Here is a 16,482-nt window from a genome sequence, read left to right on the forward strand (position 1 = left end):
AATAAGTTCAGTGAAGAATCTTACACTGACACCTGTAGGATATAATCCAACGCCCTTTGTGGTATTAGCCAGGAGAGTAATTATTCTCTGATAGGTGTCAGTCCATTACAGTGTAAGTGTACATTACAGCATACATTACAGTGTACATTAGAGACTGGCCTGAACGAATTGTTCATTTAGAAACTTCAACAATGTGAAAACAAGGTTGAAGCACCTGCATAGAGACAAGAATACCCATTCTCAATAAAAAATTTACTTGAATCATCCAGTATTGCATAAATAATGAGATTTCATTTCTGCACCGCTTTCAAAAATTAACTCACTATTTTGATCAAATTCACGAAAGATTGTCTATGCACGTATTCATTTTCTCAATGACTTTCATCAGAATTTTTTTTGATAATTTGTAGTACTAAGATAATCCCTCATCAACAGTATGTATCTAACTAATAATATTCAACTAATAATACTGATTATGATACAATGACGATAATGTTTGGCTATATTGTAATAAAATTTTGCAACGCTTGTTTGATTCTTCACAGTTCATTACAAATTTAATTGATAACTATTGCTAGAAAAGGAAATGAGGTTATGTGAGATCAAGTTATTGTGAAATACTTATCATTGTTTCATTTTGAATTATCAATACATGAAAAAAAATTTCATCTGCAATATTCATTTCACATTTTTTCTGACCAAAAACTAGCAACGGATATTTAAGAAAGCGGGCTCTTTTTCTTATACTTATAAATCTCTTACTAAAATACTTATTTCGAGTAAATGATTCAAATCAAACTATTCTCGTTCAGATTTATCAATATTGCGCTCACTTTTGATTATTTTAATTGACAGAATATATGAAATATAAGGTTTACCGGAATCATATGAACGCTCCAGTAACATACGAGGAATATTAAAAAATAAAAGGCAAATGTTGATATTTCGCGGGCTACGTACATTTGATAAAGGTTTTTTTTATGTTGGTACACTCGTCTCAAATATATGTTCACAGTTTCAACTGTTTAGGATGTTTAGTTTGTTAGGCATAAAAAGTTAGAAGTTAGAGAGACATAAAGTTAGAGAGGCATTAAAGTTACAAGTGTCCTGCGTGTACGGCGATTTTCTGTTATCAAAAAAAAGATCAAATAATTTGCATCAAATTTTGTGTCAAAATGGAATTGAATGCTCAAAAGACTTGAAATGTGATCGTGAATGGGACTACTTTGAAGGGTCAAAATATAAATTGATGAATAAATGAATATTTTTTGAGAAAAATGAAATTAACCTCTTTTTTCAAAGACAAGCAACACAAGAAACACCTTAAGGCACTCTTAGAGCGATGCTTGTGGGAAAGTAGCGATTCACATTGGATTTGAATCATTGGAGATTGAATCCATTTGGAAAAATGTTCTCAGAAAGGTTTGTTACGGTTTTATTTTGTCATTTGTTCTGTTTTGAGGTGAACGAATATTTAAACCTGAAATTAATACTTCCATGAAGGTTTTGGTATATTTTAATACCTCGTCATTCGTTTAGTTCTCATTTACTGATTAACAACTATACAAGGATATATTCGAACGCATTAGTTATATTCGAACATATATTCGAATCCTCTAAGGGTTCTGTGCTCTGTACGGTGAATTGTGTAGTGAGGGTGTTCTGTGACTTTGGTTCCATGAATGTCTTGCCGCCGGGATTCAAAATTTTTTGTGGTACTTTTGGTAGCCATTTTTCTAATTTTGGAATTTTTGTTCAAACTTCTAGATTTTTTGGATTAACAAAGTAAGATCATCTTCTATAAGAATAGGAAATCGTTTTATTCTTGGCATTTGGATGCTGGTAAAACATTCAACTCACTTGTTGGATTCAATTTCTTACGGAGAACCGAATCTTATTGATTTGAATCTTGGCTTCTTGGGGCAAAAGTAAACCTATAGGCCACACGACATCAAAGGTGAGTTGGTAATTATCAACGAAACAACTCATACATTCAGAGAATGAGCTTGATCATTCTGTCCAGACGTATCGTCCTGGACATCACTTCCAGTGAACCGTTACCATCTAATATGAATTGTTTCATTTTAGGCCTTCTTTTATCTGGATACCATTTCCTCATGTTGGTATTTCTGTAAGACTAGACATCCTTGCATGAATGCTTAGTACAGTAGTAGCAGTAGTTAGTAGTTACCCGCTGTTGAGCCGATCACAATTGTGGTACCGACAGAACACTGCAGACCTAAGTTCTGAATTCTAAGACCATTCTTGTTCTTCAAGCCACCTCGGGGGAGACGCACACAGATAAGCTTAGTTATTAAGATAGGGACAAATAACTTATCAGTGACTAGGTTTTTGATGCTTGATTTATTATCTCAACAAAGATTTATGTTCCTCAAACCTGCCCAAAAGGGGAAAACATATTAGTGTAGGGTATATGCTTTTATGCATATGTAGATGAATGCATTCCCTCAACCTACTGTAAGCTGGCGATATAGCTATATCTGAGGTAAAGTATAACTTCAAAACAGCAACGTCCCAAGTATTGAAGAGACATCCCCCTTTTTTCTTTGGGGAGCCTGGGTTCATTACAGCCCCCTTAGAATTGAAGCATTTGTGCTATAGGTGTAATATAATTTATATCTTATAAACATTTTGGTATTGTTTACAATTAGGAAAGTAATATCTTCTCATATCTGACACTTTGTGGCCTCAGGAGCTCAAGGCTTTCTGCCAGTATTGTAGGGAGAGTCCTATAGTAACGGTTGATGAAAGGTTGATGAAATTTATGAACTGACAGGTAAACCAGGGGTTTTGTTGACAAGTTTGCAACCAACTGGAAAAGGTATAGATGTTAGGGAAAGAAATTATAAATATTTTAACTGGGTTCGAGTTTGATTCAATTTGTTACCGTTTAGAATTAATTTTCCGTTTTTGTTTTGTATGCTATATAAGATCCAGGGTTGATAAAGCGAGTGGCGCTCTACCCTCCATCTCACCCACGCTCTTCTTCACTGTTTAAAAGCTGGCGGCCTACTCTGGGAGCTATGCTCTTTCTCTAATCCCTAGTAGCCACCCTCACGCCAAGTTGTGGAACAAAGAGAAATTGTTTACGAATTGACTTAAGTGGTCAACGATAAATAAAAGGCGTGACAAGTTATTACACATAAACGCAGTTCTCCAGATGAAAGAGTTCTTGAACAGGGAAGTTCGAGGTGTACTGAGTTGAACCTTGAAACGATGAGCAGCTACAGTCCGTCGCGTATTTCTGATATGTACCGCTCAGGGGTGGTTTTTCATACATGAGAACAAAACTCCAAAGATGATCTAATCTGAGCTCTATTACGCATCAAATGCTGCTGAGATGTGTCTGTTTTTTTGGTTGCATAGGCTGCTTTTGAAAAGCAGCCAGCCACATTCATACATCGTTGTTAGTATGATAGTTCAAGTGAGTGCGTTCTCTGGCTATAACAAAGATTTGCAATGGTAAAAAGTAAATATAACTGAAGTGACTTATACTGACGGGAACGTTAAAAGGCAACGCATGCAGTTAGAAACATAGTTTCATCTAATCATCCAAACCAGCGGAGTTATCCAAGGAAAATCGGGTATCTACACTAGCTACAGAATATAAAAAGTAACCAACAAAACAGTTCGAAAAACCTACTTCCTTATCTAAATACGTATGTTCGGAGATCTTCAACCAGGACGGAACACTGCACCTAAACGATAAAATAAGTTGTTTGAAATATCGACAAAATGACCAAACACTCGGACCTGGAAGAAACCACGAAAAATGATGTGAGTGAAAATACTTATAAATTGCTCCAGATAATGAACAAGAATTTCACGGAAAAGTTTGAGGCAATCGATAAAGAATTGAAAACACTATCCATGAAAATAGAATCGAAGTATACCAGCGTAGAGAAAAAAATTAAATTCTTGGAAATTGAAAATAAAGAGTTAAGAGAAAATCTCGAACAAACCGAGAAAAAACTGAGAGGTAACAACATCATAATTTACGGTGTACAACAAGAAGAAGGGGAAACAACATCCAATTTGGTTACAACTGCTATTGATATATTCAGAATCAAACTTCATATTGAATTTCAAAGTAAAGACCTCACAAATATTTATAGATTGGGAAGAAGTGATTCAACAAAAAGACCAATCTTAGTAACGCTACTGTCGAAGCTGAAGAAGATCGAAATTCGAAAAAACTGCTCAAAACTGAAAGGGTCTAACATAGCAATCTCCGAGGATCTAACCAAAAAGGAACAAGCAGATAGAAAAATCCTGTTGGCGTACTTGAAAGAGGCCAAGGAGAGTAATAAACGAGCAACTCTCAAAGGCAATAAGCTTATAATTGAAGGAATTCCTTACACCATAAAAGACATTCAGTCGGACAATACCTTTGAAGATCTCGACGAATATAACCCTCAACCCCAGAGAAGAAATAAAAGCGACCCTTCAACTCCACTACCAAGAGGTGAAGAATTCATAGAACTCAGAGTGGAAGAAACGGAGAAAAAAAGTGAAGAAGAAAATATTAAAGACATCGAATCACTGATACGAGAAAGAAGAAATCAAGAAAGCGACAAGTCAAAACAAAAAGTCAGAAAACAGTCACAAAACTCAGAAACGCCGAAGAAAACGACGGCTACACGTTCAAGAAGAAATTTTATGTAAGTGATCCAGCAGAACTTTCAACTTGTTTTAATTCCTCATCAACCTTCTAGAACATATTCATCAGAAACTTCACTATAAACATTATATATGGACCCCTACATTAAAAATTTTTGTATTGAAAAACTAACAACCTAACCTTTGAATAACTCGCACGAATTGAAAGAAATTATCCATATAAATCGAAATTTGGAAAATTTTAAAATAATACATAACAATATATGCAGTATAGGTAAACACTACGACGATTTCATTGATGATTTATCCACTCAAATGGACTGTATTGTTTTCACAGAAACTTGGCATATTCCAGACCCCTCATTATTCGATATTACGGGTTATACCACTGTCTACAGTAATGGTTGTTACAATCAGAATGACGGTGTCATTGTTTTTATAAAGAATGAAATGTACTTGTCTCATACCCTCATTGAACTTTGCGGTAGCAGTCTGATAAAAGTAAAAATAAAATATGAAAATAGTACTATATGTTTATATGTTTTTTATAGATCCCCTACAAACGACATTGACAGTTTTTTAAATCAGATGAATGATATACTGAGTGGAGATAATGATCCTTCCGATTGTAATCTATTTTTGGGGGACATCAACATAGACTTATTAACTGAAAATGAAGCCTCAAAAAATTATTTGGATATGTTAAGTGAGTATGGTTACCAGTCAACAATCAACACTCCAACAAGAAGTAAAAATAACTCAGAATCGTGTCTGGATCATATTTTCATTTATTGTAAAAATAACAACTATGAAACAATACTGCCTATTACAATAGATTCAGCCATAACAGATCATCACACAACTTTTTTACAAATTATAATTTCAAGTAAAATTAATAATACAAATCACAACAACAAAAAATACTTTGAAAAACTTGACGAGGATAAGTTGATCGAGTCAATCCAGAATGTCGATTGGGAGAAAATATTTTCACAGCATCCTGATCTTGACTCTGTAACAAATGAATTCATCAATATTTTGTGGGAATGTATTGAAAAGTTAAAAATATATATTAGATTGAAAAATAAAGACCGAAAAAGAAAAAAATGGATGACAAAATCACTCATCAAAATTGTTAATAAAAAGAATAATATGTACCGCAAATGGAAACTTGATCCAAACAACGAAATTTTGAAAAATGAATACATGGAGATTAAGAAAAAAGTTGAACAATCAATTAATCAAGCGAAAATAAAATATTTTAAAAAACGCGTAGAAGAAGAGGATAATGCCTCTACTAGACTTTGGAATACAGTTAACGAAATTCTAAAAATACCAAATTGCAGAAAAATAGGTGAAATTGAAAATGAAGACGGCGATTTGATTACGGAAACTGAATTCAAAGCTGAATTATTCAACGATTTTTTTGTAGGCGTAGGAGAGAATTTATCAAAAAAAATTATTAAAAAGCAAAACTATAGAAGTAAAAAAACATAACAGTAAATTCCATATTTTTTGAGCCAACAAGTGAAAGAGAAGTCGAAAATATCATTCATCAATTGAAAAATAAAAAAGCACCTGGATATGATGGGATAAAACGGGAAACATTAAAGTTACTCTCAAAATACATAAGCAAACCACTAACAAGCATCATAAATAAATCATTCGAATTAGGCTATTTTCCTGAAGCTTTCAAAATATCAATTGTTACTCCAATACACAAAAGTGGAGACAAACAAAAAATCACGAACTACAGACCAATATCTCTCATTACATCTTTGACCAAAATAATAGAAAAAATAATGAAAATGCGACTCAATAGTTTTTTAAACAAATATAATCTTCTATCATCATCCCAATTTGGCTTCAGAGAGAAAAAATCCACACAAGATGCTATCCTGAAGCTGACAAACATCATTTATGAATGTGTAGATAATGACTTACCAGTAATAGGAGTTTTTCTCGATCTGAGGAAAGCTTTCGATACAGTTGACCATCATATACTACTTGAAACATTACATGAAATCGGTGTAAGGGGAATGGCATATAATTTACTCGAAAGCTACTTAACTAATAGAAAACAAAAAGTTAGAATTGAAAGCGATATAAGCTCAGAAAGAATAATTACCTGTGGAGTTCCTCAAGGAACAGTAATGGGACCCTTATTATTCTCGATATATTTAAATAATCTATTTTTGCAAGAAAAAGAAGGGAAAATACTCAGCTTTGCAGATGACACAGTCATTATATATACTGCTGACAACTGGCATGACCTGAAAACAAAAACTGAAAATGACTTGAATAATTTAAAAGATTGGCTCGATAGTGGACTTTTGTCCATAAATTTTGAAAAAAAGTTTTACCTACCATTCCGTAGTCGAGAAGCATCTCTGCCCAATTATATCTTGAAAATACAGCAAGATCTTTCGATTCGACCTGAACACAAACTAAAATATCTGGGAATAATCCTTGACCCACACCTAAGAAGGGACGAACATATCTCATATCTTGCTAAAAAGTTGCGTTGTATTCTATTTCGATTCAAACAAATCAAATCGTACCTTGATTACAAACAAAAAATAATTGTCTACCAAAGTTTGGTGAAAACGCACTTGAATTATGGAATAATCGGGTGGGGGGGTGTATCGCGAACTTACCTTAATATACTTGAAGTGTCTCAAAGAAAATTTTTCCGAATGATTTGTGATAAAGGACCAAGATACTCAAGTGACTCTCTCTACTCAGAAACAAAAATGCTAGATATTAGACAGCTTTATCTCAAACAAGTATGTATTAGACATCACATTAATGGAATCGAAACGAATGTGACGACTCACTCCCATTCTACAAGACAAAAAAATAAGTACATCGTTCCACGAATGAATAAAGCAATAGGACAAAAAGGTTATCATTACTTAGCTCCCAAAATTTACAATTTCATTCCGGGAATCTTGAAAACAATAACGGTGTTAAAACAATTCAAAATAGAACTTATAAATTTCCTAAGAACAATTGATAGAAAACAAATCCATAAACTCATTGAGACTCAATAATACTGACCATGGTAAGTTTTATATTGGTATCTGCTTCACTTCTTATCTGAAAAAAAAAACTCTGCAAAGAGGAGCCGTGGAAGACCGTCTGTGTTTACAGATACTGCAAAATATAACTATGTTCGTAATTGAAAATCAAATTACCATTGTAGAACACATCTGATTCTTTCTACCAATCAATATGTTATTTTCCTGCTGTATATACCTAATTTTAGAAATGTTTTATGCAATGTTTTATACAATGACATTATTTATACATTATTTTTTATCTAACTGATTAGCTGAAAATTTTATTACCATAACATTATTTAATATTATGTGTTCGTGAAACTAATCTTATTGTGTATGTAAATTTAAATTTTTTGTTTAATTGTATTTTGTATTTTTTACCTATGTATTTTTTATTTCAACCACATACAGGAGTATACTCCTCAGTGGCATTGTGATTTATTCATCACTCCTGTAAATATTGTATCTTTTGCTGTACTTTACAAAGATGAATAAAGTCGAAAGTTTTGTACATGATTGTGTCGAGACATATCATTGTCCATTTCAAACTCCAACAAACTTATCGAGGCAGAAAGCGAAAATGTCTTTCCTGACATCATTATATCTGGTTCGGACACATTTATCTTTTTGCAGAAAACGACGATTATGTTTTTGTGAGGTTGAATTGAACCTGGTTGGTTACACTCCAATTCGAAATTACTTCTAGATCCTCATTGAAATATACAACCTCCTGCTGCCGATGAAGATGTGCATCCGCAGCCGATATCCTGGAGTCCAAATGGAATAACGAAACAAGTGTGGTGTCGTCAATATATTGGACTCTTGTTTTTTTCCAATAAGTCGTTGATATACAATAAAATAAGGATTGGAGATAATATGGATCCCTGGGAAAAACCAGCTTGTTCCTAGTGGGTAGAATTGTTGCTAATTTTATTGTGAAATATCTAGCCAAGAAGAAAATCAATTGAGTATTCTTAAAAAGAAAAGTATTTTGGGAAAATGCAAATCATTTATGATCTTTCATAAAAAGCAACAAAAATGAAAAACAAGTTTATTAGTTTCAGATTAAAACCAGAACGATGTCAATTGTTCGTAAAAAATTCATTGAAGTTATTGATAAAATAAATGAACTTTCTTTTGAATCTAAAACCAATTTTGTTACTTAGTATGTAGAAGTGGAAGCATATGATGGAATATTTTGTGTCACCAATAATGTTTTCATTTCATTAGAACAAAAGAGAGAGTTGAAAGAAAATAATTTTCCTGCAAATGGGGGTTCTAGTTTTCAAGTTTCAAATGCGAAACTTCAACCTATTGAATGACCTAGATTCAGTGGCGAACCGGAAGAGTGACCAACTTTCTATGAAATTTTCAAAAAGTACATTCATGAAAATGTAGGGTATACTAATGTTAAAACAGTTACTCGTTCAGTTACGCATTTGGAGGGTTCAGCTAGATCGATTTGTGTTTCTATTCCACCAACTGCCGATAATCACTCGGTGATTTTAAAAGCGCTAACGGCTAGATTTGATGATAAGAAAACACTTGCTTCTTCTCATATAGAAAAAATTCTGAATTTCAAATCACTACAAACTGAATCTGAACAAGGATTACAAAAATTTCTTTCCGGTTTTGTAGAACCAGTAAACGCACTCAAACAAATGAATTTAGATGACTTCGATAATATTATATTTTCACAGTAACTTCGAGATTATTCGAAAACAATAATCGTTTCAGGTCTAAAGTACAGAAATTTGAATCACTTGTAAAATTTGTTACAAACAAAAATTATTGATCGCAGTACTAGTTCCAAATTGTCAAACATTTTGTTTTACTGAAAGTTTTCTTGATTTTAATATGCTCTTAACAATTTTACTCGTCACCGTTACGTTTTAGCTGAAGATTCAGATGGTAAAACCCACGAACTTCGAGGTATCTTTGATTCGGGTTCGCAGTCAGACTTTATTACACACAAGACTTGTCACAAATTAGGGCTCGTAACGGAATCTATACCATGTGTTGTGAAAGGTATTGGTTCTTCTCCACTAAATGTCGCTACCAGCATAATCCTCAAATTTCATTCACGCCTTGACAGTACACATAGGTATGTAGCACATGCACTCGTAGGTCCAGCAAATAATCCTGTAGCTTTAGAAACTACTCTAATTTATGTGGAAATGGGTCGTGCAGCAATTGATACAGCGACAAGGTCTGATTCGGTCTATTTTTTGTCACATATTCAAATTATTCAAATGCAAGTTCTACTTGGAGAATTTGTATGTAGATTCTGTGTACTAAAAAATATAACCACAAACAGGCTATTGGGCACAGATGATGCAAAATGTGAAATTTTTCATTGATACTCACACTCGCAACGCTGATGAAACATTCATTGTTCTTCTTCTCTTTCGCAGAACTCCTGAACTTTTGGGTTCATCTAAGGATGCTTGTGTGGCTAAAATTATTTCGCTCGAACGCATACTTTATGAGAATCCATCATTACGCTCATTACATTCAAAGATGATGAAGGAGTATTTTTAGGATGGAGCTACATCACCAGTTGTACACATACATGAGGTTCCAGACGATTGTGCACACTATTTATCCCATCATGGAGTCCATCATCCTCATCATCCAACCACACTTCTACTCATTGCATTCAACGCCTCTGCATCAAAGAGCACATCATTCGAAATGACCAAAATGACTTTTTGTTTATTGGCCCTAAATTACAAGCAGATATTTTCCATGTGTTAATATATTTTGAACTTTATCAATTCGTATTGACAGCTGGTCTGAAAAGAATGTTTTTGCAAATGAGAATTGACCAACGAGATCGTCGTTTTCAGCGTTTCAGCTGGAGTCCAGATCCCAGCCAACTACTGATGGTTTATCAACTAAACAAGGTTGTTTTTGGTTACACAAGTTCTCTTTATATAGCGAATAGAGTTGTACGACTTCTGGCTCCACTTGCTGCTGCAGTTGCTGAGCGTGATATTTACGTCGATGATATTCTGACGTCTGTTAATTCAGAAACAGAGTTTGATGGTGAAAATATTCGAGAGATATCCATCGACGGCCACTTGCAGGGAACGTTCTTTCAAGAAGTTGGCCAGCAAAACCAAATGCCACACACGGTCAGCTGCCTTAGAAATATCAAGCGCAACAGTTATTGAATCTCCATGTTTCTTGGTTGCGTGTCATACGATATGGGTGACATACGATAGAAGGCCTGTTGATCTTTGTTTCCGAAAGCCATATTGATGATCGCTCAAGAACAGATCGTTTCAAAAAAATTATTGATTATTCCTGTTCGTGTATAGTGAAACTGATTTTCTAACGTTTATAATGATACAAAAATGTCGTATAGCAAAAATATCATTCTTAACTTCGAAACAACGTCTGAGCTTTCGCCTGCTGAAGGGTCGATTTCGAAGAGTTGAGGTCGATCATCTCGCAAGAGTTTCTGTATCCCTCGCTGAACAGATGCGTAACAGATAGGTCTAAACAATTTCTTCAGAATCTAAAGAAATGAACTTTAAATGTTCAAGCCAGTCTCGAATATACCTACACAGTGTATTGAATGGACTGACGTCTATTAGAAAACAACTACCCCGTGGCTAATACCACGAAGGGCGTTGGATTATATATGACAGGCGTCAGTGCAGAAATCTTCACAGAAAATTTACTGCATATGCAATTGGCAATACAACTGAAAGAGTCGACCTTCAATTTTGGAACGGCCACACTCGCACATCAGTTTCAGGCTCATTAGCCACTCATCAGTGCAAGATAGTGGCCATCATCGACCTAAAGTCAATGATATTCCATAATTGAAAATCGGAATTCTTTCAGAGTATTTCATTCCTCTTCCTAAGTTGGAGCGAACAACAAAATGTCACGCCATCTTGTGGACGAGGTACTAACCAACTGCTTATCTGAAATTTGCCCGATTCCTCTGAATAAGGAAGAAAAACTTTATTATTACTCAGTGAGCAATGTTTGAAGACTGGCAGTAAACAAATCTAAAGAAATGAACTTTAAACGTTCAAGCCAGTCTCGAATATACCTACACAGTAGGTTGAATGGACTGACGCCTATCAGAAAACAACTTCTTCTCAAATCCATGTCCTAGATGACTGTAGATCAATCAATTCGGGGCTTACGTTCAATATTAGAATCGCATGAATGAATTTTTGCACACAAAAAAAATATTTCCATATAGTTCACTGTTCATATGAAAGTAGTTGTTACGGAAGGGCTTTTTTCTTTCAGTTGGCACCTAAAAGTGAGTTCCTTGAATGATCTACACATCTCTGTGAAGATGAAATATTTTCTCTTGAAAATTTGAATTCTAAAATTGACATACCAATTCAATAGATTCTGAGAATCTATTGCTCACATTCTACATGGTGAGGAGAGAATATTATACTCCTATCACGCTGTAACGGATTCATTGTAGTATTGGCAATGCATTCGAGTGCATAGCGTTTAAATATAGATTATTATCATATACACAAAAGATGTACATTCGAATATTCGGGAGGAAACAATTGGCCAGTCTAAAAATACTGGTGCTGTCGCAATCACTCTATTTTATATCTGTTTCCACTCCAAGTATTTCTGTTAGCAGACTCACCACAACGAGAACACGGAGTGAATATCATCAGCATCGCTATTCTTGAATTAGGTATAAGGGGTAGATTTCGATTACAAATCATAACTATTATAATCCTCATGCAGTCATTATTCACTGCGGTTCTGGCGTTGAATCTGGTCATTATTACGCCTTGGTCAAAGACGAGACGGACTTATTTAAGTTTGATGATATTCGTGTCACGAAGTATTGTGGCGATGTATTGAATCTATTCGAGCCTCTAGAGACCCCCTTCATTTTGTTTTATGGAAGAGAGGACATTGGCAGATCAAGATCTTCAGATGATGTGGTGCTGGAGGTTTTCCCAGTTTTCCTGCATCTGAAAAATCAAAAGAAATCAATGAAGTTGCCCCGAAGCGCCAATTGATTTTTGTTATTGTTTTATAATTTCACGATTTGTTTTCTGGAAGTGTTATTCAAATTATTCGTCACTTCAAAACAAATTGTTTCCTAGTGCATGAAGTTTTTTGGTGCTTTGTTAATAACATTCGCTATTTTGATCAACGAACTTGTAGGGGCAATCTTATCAAAGGATGGGTGAAGCTGGATAGGATGTACTTCCAAGATCTGATTTCTTGATAACTTATACGGATATATCGGATGCCGGAAAGATCGGATTATTGAAGAAAATTTGTAGATCAACCACAATCGAATAGAGTGTGCAATTTTTCTATGTAGACTGTGTTATTCGGTAGTACAACTAATCGAAAAATCTTGGAAAAACTACATATTTTCGCAGACGTTCCGAATTTTATCGAGTTCATCTTCGGAGCTCATATTCCCGTGTTCGAAACATGGACAAACAACACCACGCACAAGGATGATACAAGCACCCAGTATTCAGTATTGTTTTAATCCATACGCTGTCAGTTCAAAAAATAAGGTGAATTTTCATTTTTCCAAGGAATGTTTATTAATCCATTAATTTGTTTTCTGTTCCCTTCAAAGTATTCCTCATCAGATATAATACACTCGTTCCATCGTTTTTTTCAACCCTCGAAGCAATTCTGATATGCACTTTTCGATGTTTTCTTGAGCTCCCTCGGCGATACCGTTTTCATCTTCTCCATCGTAGCAAAACGTCGTCCTTTTATGGGTATTTTCAATCTTGGGAACAAGAGAAAGTCGCAGGGGGCCAATGCTGGTGGAAACGATTGCTAAGGCATGGTTACGAACAAGCAATGACGGGTGAACAGGTGCATTATTGTGATGCAAAAGCCATGAATAGTTTTTCCACAATACCGGACGTTTTCTTCGTATTGCTTCTCACAAGTGTCGCATAACTTATGAGACTCTCTTCTGATAAAGATCTGTAAACTCATGCAGATGACCTTGTCATATTGGCAAGATCCACGTCGGAAAGGGTAGCTTGTAATATCCACTGAAGCACGTTGGACGTTGTTCACAGTTGGTGCCTAACGGAGCAGATGTGTGTCAACCCCAACAAAACTGTGATAATCCCCTTCACCAGGAGGAGAAAATTGGACGATCTAACGCCACTTTCCCTCAATGGTGAGGTCATTCCATTTGGAACGGAGGTGAAATATCTTGGCATTGCCCTTGATGAAAAACTCACCTGAAACGCTCATTTGGGAGAAGTTTTACATATAGCCAGACTGTCCCTATGGACATGTCGAAGGATTTGTGGTGAAACTTAGGGTTTAGGTCCCAAACAAATCCATTCGAATTATGTGATGATTGGTCGACCAATGATCACTTATGGTGCAATTGCCTTGTGGCCGAAGGCTTTATAGAGAACGGCTCAGGCGAAGATCTATGGCTTACAGAGACAGACTTGTTTGGCCATCAGAACCACACCGTCAGTGGTCATGGAGATCCTTCTAGATCTACCTCCTCTCCACATTTTTCTGGAGAGAGAGACTAGATGGACTGCATATACAGTTGAGCACATTGCTAAATGCATAAATCAATTCAATGCAGAGTGCAACAGACTGTTGGTTGACACTGGAAGTCACAGCATTCTAGAAATGACCTCTGGCTTTATGCCTCAACTGTCAACTACGAACTGCCTTATAAAGTACTGTTCCCGAGTAGAGACAACTGGATCCTCCGGGAGAAGGAAATATTAAGAGCAGATAGTTTTTGGTTCTCAGATGGATCAAAAACACCTTCCGGTTCTGGTGAAGATGTTTTCAGTCGCAGACCCAGGACAGAGTTATCAACCTGCCTAGGAACCTACGCGACTGTATTTCAAGCGGAAATGCACGCTATTGAATTGTGTGCAGAGAGATTGGAAGAATCCAGCATCATACACAAGTCAATAAAAATATTCTCGGATAGTCAAGCGGCGTTGGAAGCTCTTGGCTCCTACCGAGCAATGTCTAAATTGGTAGCCAATTGTTAAAAACGACTCTCCTCGATAGGAAGACTTAACATATTGTCTATAGTTTGGATTCCTGGCCATACAATAAAAACTGATACACCTTTCCACATCTTTTCTGAAAAGAAAATAAAATACTAAGGAATAATTCTAGACACCAATTTGAAATGGAACCTCCATATAAAATATACCGTCGATAAATTGAGGAAAATTCTATTCAAATTTAGGAAACTCAAAGAACTCCTACCTCTGAAATATTAAATATATTATAAATATTAAAATATCTTAAATTAATATTCTCTGAAAATGGTAGGTATCCCTCTGATAGATTATACATCGTTAGACTGTTAGACATACGACAATTGTATTTTTTATGATCTAGCATCAAATATCATACAATTATTTTTCGGCATCGCTTCCTTCACATCAGTACCACACCCGCCAAAAAGATCAGTATACTACAACGCTAATGGCCAGGGTCGTTACTTGAAGATCATTTACTTACTTTGCGCCTAAACAAATTCCTGAAAATATAAAATCTATCTCAAATATCAATCGCTTCAAGAAATAGTTGAAAGAGCATATTCTTCAAAGTCAGAGACTTGAACTTCTACGTCTATTTGAGTAGATGGGAAAAAACCATACGTACCTTTGCTACATTGTCCACTTACAATTCTGTAATACATATGTGTTCATATATGTATGTATATAAGTGTATATAAGGGCACTATCGTTTTGTTAATACATATCACATCCATTTTCAACAACATCCATATCGATTTCAACATGATTTTATATATTATTACTAATACGCATATTTTACAATTGTGACTTTATACTTAATTGTCTATTTAGTTTTATGTTTGTATGATTTTATATTTAAATAATATTATATGTCAAAACTGACAACTTTTCATATTTATGCTTATATTTGCGATTTTATATTATCTTATTGTTTTTAATTCCATATATTAAGTAGTTTATTCTCATATGCAAATCCCTTTTATATAATTCATTCTCATGCTTCAACATTTATCATATATTCATTTTTTTCCTTTGGATATCCTTTTCACCACATACAAGCAACATCTGATGCTTCTGTGGTTTCTATAATGTTTATTCACTTGTATGTATTACTTCAGTTATTCATTTTTGTGATCTGAATAAACTTACTATTATTATTATTATACTGGCCTGGAAGGCAATGAGGCTGCTGACTCCCTTGCAAAAGAGGGTGCTGCAAGCAGCTTCATCAGACCAGAACCTGCCATTGGCATCGCTTTAGACTTTTCCAAACAAACATTGAACACCTGGATGGCAAGAAGATTCATGGACTTCTGAAAGAATCTTCCAGGATAGGCTCACTCCAAGGCGTTCATTCACCCTTGATACCAACTAGTTGTTGCACTACAGTAGGAATGTTTGGAAAATGATGAAACAGCAGAGTACATACTTTGTGCCTGCCCCGCTGTGGACCAAATCAGGTTTTTGAAGTTCGGCAGAGCCTTACTCTTACCGTCCGACCTGAAAGACCACTCACCATACAAACTGATCAGCTTCGTTGAGAATCTGGGTTTATTTGGAAGAGTGTGAATAGGTGTGAGCCACAATAAACTCTTGCGGGTTGCGGTGGAGGCTGCATCATCAACATTATAGGTTTTTAACGTTTTTTAGACAAACAACGGAAAAAGTGGCTTAATTTTTGAGGAAATGAGATATTAAAATTGCATATAGAACAAGTAATACATTGGAAAAGTTTGTTAAAAGACGAAAAATCCAAA

At 35.1% G+C, this 16,482-nt stretch overlaps 1 protein-coding gene and 1 long non-coding RNA gene across 3 annotated transcripts in view; one reads left to right on the forward strand and one right to left on the reverse strand.

Annotated features, from left to right (window-relative positions):
* The window catches only part of LOC111511978 (CD276 antigen homolog), a 179,731-nt gene that overhangs the window by 74,887 nt on the left and 88,362 nt on the right, over window positions 1-16,482 (forward strand). The window lies entirely within an intron of this gene.
* On the reverse strand, window positions 5,294-6,960 carry LOC141484801 (uncharacterized). Of its 2 annotated transcripts, none has more exons than XR_012466807.1 (2): window positions 6,770-6,960; window positions 5,294-5,653 (listed from the first exon to the last, which is right to left on the reverse strand). It is a non-coding gene; the product is annotated as an uncharacterized lncRNA (long non-coding RNA). The 2 variants fall into 2 exon arrangements; XR_012466806.1 differs by having other exon boundaries at window positions 6,586-6,960.

This window comes from Leptinotarsa decemlineata, unplaced genomic scaffold (assembly GCF_025532065.1).
Source record: "Leptinotarsa decemlineata unplaced genomic scaffold, Ldec_3_MD MMD2_tig00026294_RagTag_RagTag, whole genome shotgun sequence".
NCBI classification, from domain to species: domain Eukaryota; kingdom Metazoa; phylum Arthropoda; class Insecta; order Coleoptera; family Chrysomelidae; genus Leptinotarsa; species Leptinotarsa decemlineata.